The sequence below is a fragment of the Octodon degus genome, unplaced genomic scaffold (genome assembly GCF_000260255.1).
Source record: "Octodon degus isolate 3935 unplaced genomic scaffold, OctDeg1.0 scaffold00081, whole genome shotgun sequence".
Taxonomy (NCBI): Eukaryota; Metazoa; Chordata; class Mammalia; order Rodentia; family Octodontidae; genus Octodon; species Octodon degus.
In genome coordinates, this window is record NW_004524657.1 from 5,224,730 (window position 1) to 5,228,352 (window position 3,623).

Here is a 3,623-nt window from a genome sequence, read left to right on the forward strand (position 1 = left end):
ACCACTATACCCTGTTTTTGTGGCTGGCACGGCAAGCCCAGGGTTCTGGGGCTGGCATTGCATGCAGAACCAGGGATCAAACCTGGGTCCTTGTGCTTGCCAGGCAGGTGCTTAGACCACCATGTTATTAGCCCAGACCTCCTTCATTTTTCTCTTTTTTCTTTCTCCCTTTATCTGTCCCCAAAAATATATGAGAGATTTTTAGTAGATACAAGACATACAGTACATTACAAATATTTATGAATAGCTCAATATTTATACCCAAGATGTTAGTTACCTTTAGGATTTATTTTATAAACTTAGGGCCAATTTAAGAGATTTTATTTTTTTTTTCACAAGTGACAACTTTATTGCTCCAATCATTTTACATGAATATTACCAACACCACCTTTGGACAGATATATAAAAAACAAAATTTACTGTACAATCGTTTCAACTTTTTGATTCATGCACTGTACAGATACTTCCCAGGTTCTTTCCCACCGTGACGGATGGGTTTCAGGCACAACAGCTGCACTTGTCAGAGCTCCCTTTGCAGATGCAGCCTCGGGCACACTTGGCACAGCCTTGGGGGCAGTAGGCACAGCAGCTTTTGTGACATGTTTTACAATTGCAAATTGTGCATTTGCAGTTGTCTCCACAAATGCACATTCCTCCAGACATGCAGGTACATTCCTCAGGGTCCATGGTCCAGGTGTGTGAACAGCTCCTGTGTGTGAAGACTGAAGAAGGGAGGCTGAGGAGCAGCCACAGTCATCCTATTTATAGCTGTGTAGATGTGGACTGCAGCTCACCCCATCTCTCCCTGGGGCCAGACACCCTGCACACGGCCCAGCCAGATGCTGAAGACTTGGGGTTGGAGTAGGCAGAGGAGGTCAGGGGAGAGATGATGAAGTAGTCATTTGAGTGGCTTGTCACAAAGGGGGTACAAGTGGCTGTACCCACTCCTGTTAAGGTATCAAGGAACCAGGTTCAGGCTCAAATTGGCAGCTCCATGCATCCAGCCTCCAACTCCTGTGCACTTTTCTATTATCTACCGTTTCTGTTCCCTTCATCTTCAGGGATACTCCAGCCATGGTTCAGAGCCTCGTTCATTTTCCTCTTGTTGACTCTAAAAGCTCTTCTCAGGGGTGAGAGGGTAAAAGTTCAGGGACATGTCTTCCCCTGGAGTTTGCAACCTCACCTTCTAGACTACACTGTTATTCTCCTGTGTTTAATTCTTTGCCCTATTTGGTGGGTTCTTTCCATTCTCATTCATGGGGCTATGATCAATTTGCTCCCTCTCTAGAACATCATTTAATAGTCTGTGTAGGCTTGGCTTTGTCTTCATGATATTCTTTAGTTGTTGTTTGTCATGGAAGTATTTAACTTCTCCATTATTCTTGAAAGAGAGTTTTGCAAGGTTTATCAGTCTGAGTGGGAATTTGTTTTCTTGCAAGACTTCAAGTACTTTGCTCCATGCTCTTCTTGACTTGATGGCTTTTGAAGAGAAATCTGCTGTTATTCTGATGGGTTTTCCTTTAAATGTGATGCTTCTTTTCTTTGGCAGCTTTTAGTATATTGTTCCTATGCTGAATTTCTGGGATCTTGATTATTATATATCTGGGTGTGGTTTTAACTGGGTTGATGTTATTTGGAGTTCTATATGCTTCGATTACAGGAATGTCAGATTGTTGCCCCATATTTGGGAAGTTTTCTGCTATTACTTCTGCCCATATTCTTTTTATATCATTTGTACTGACTCCTTCTTTCTCATTGATGCCTATTAGTTTCACATTGTTCATCTTTGCATCATCTTGCATGTTTTACAATTATTTTTTCCTGCATCCTAGTTGTTTGTTTTTTTTTTTCCCTGAACCATGGATTGAACTCAGGCCCTTGCACTTGTCAGGCAAGCGCTTATTCTACTGAGCTATCTCCCTGGCCCCATTCTAGTTGTTTTTAAGAGATCTTTTCTTATTTTTTCACTAGCTGCAATGGTGTTTTTAAGGTTTGAAAGTCTGTTTTCACTTTCATTCAAATGGTTTTGCCAGCTTGTGATTGAGGTTTTAATTTCCCATATATCACTTTGAACCTGTTTCATACATTCTATTTCTTTCCTGTATTGCTTATTCAGGGGTTCCATCTTTTTTGTGTTCTGCTCTATTTTTTTTATCAGTGTATTCTTTAGAAGCACTTAGTACTTCTCTGATTATAGTTATCATTACTTTTTTTTGTTCTGAAATTATTTCTGATCTGATTTCTTCTATACCTTTCTGCAGTTGTTTCTTTACTTCCAATGCTATTATTTCAGAGATTTCAAGTGTGTGATTTCCAATTTCTTTTATTCTAGTGTCTTCTGCATTTGTTCTGGGTAGACTCAGGCCTGAGACTGCATTTTGTTCCTTCTCTTTGCTATTTTGTATACCACTGTCTTCTGACCTTTGGTGTAGAGCTTAGATAGAGTTATTACTTTAGCACCTGGTACGGATCTATGAAGTTCAGATTCCTCCAGGTGGGTGTTGCTTGGATCTGGCTGGGGTCTGGCTGCTGTGATCCACTTCTTCCTGCTGCAGCCATTAGAGCTGAACCCTTTGTGACACTCTGGCAAGATGTTCTGCTCCTGAATCAGCTGGGTGGGTCTTGCCTCTAGCCTCTCTGCAGAGAGTTCTGCTGGTTTCCCTGCACATGCTGGGTGGGCCTACGCTCTGGATCAAATGAGAATCCAGCAGCCCCTGGGGGTCTCACTCACACACCGGGCCTGTGCTCTGGGTCGATTTAGAATACAGAGGCCCCTGGCAGTCTCACTCACATGTTGGGCCTATGCTCTGGGTTGAATGAAGATCCTGGCGGGCTCTGGTGGGCTCACTCAAGAGATTTTAAAAAGTTGATTTTTGAGACCCAGAGCGCAGGCCCAATGAGTGAGTGAGACGACCTGGGCCATGGGATCCTGAACAGACCAGGAACGCAGGCCCAGGGAGTGAGTGAGAAGACCGGGGCCACTGGATCCTGAACAGACCCGGAGCTCAGGCCCAGGGAGTGAGTGAGAAGACTGGGGCCACCGGATCCTGAATAGACCCAGAGTGCAGGCCCGGCGAGTGAGTGAGACAACCGAGGGCCAAAGATCTTCATTCAACCCATAGTGCAGACCCAGCACAGAACCCTTCAGAAGAATTCCCTGCAAAGAGGCTAGAGGCAAGACCCACCCAGCTGATTCAGGAGCAGAACATCTTGCCAGAATGACACAAAGGGTTCAACTCTAATGCCTGCAGCAGAAAGAAGTGGAGCACAACAGCCAGATCCAAACAACACCCACTGGAGGAATCTGAACTTCATAGATCCGGACCTGGTGCTAAGGTAATAACTCTATCTAAGCTCTACACCAAAGGTCAGAAGACAGTGGTATACAGAATGACAAAGAGAAGGAACAAAACACAGTCTCAGGCCCCAAGTCCATCCAGTACAAATGCAGAAGACACTAGAATAGAAGAAATTGGAAATCACACACTTGAAATCTCTGAAATAATAGCATTGGAAATAAAGAAACAACTGCAGAAAGGTATAGAAGAAATCAGATCAGAAATAATTTCGGAACTAAAAAATGTAGTGGTAACTATAATCAAAGTAGTACTAAGTGCTTCTAA

At 43.4% G+C, this 3,623-nt stretch overlaps 1 pseudogene; it reads right to left on the reverse strand.

Annotated features, from left to right (window-relative positions):
• Positions 1-498: 498 nt before the first annotated feature.
• On the reverse strand, positions 499-687 carry LOC101563286 (annotated as a pseudogene).
• Between the last annotated feature and the right edge of the window lie 2,936 nt (positions 688-3,623).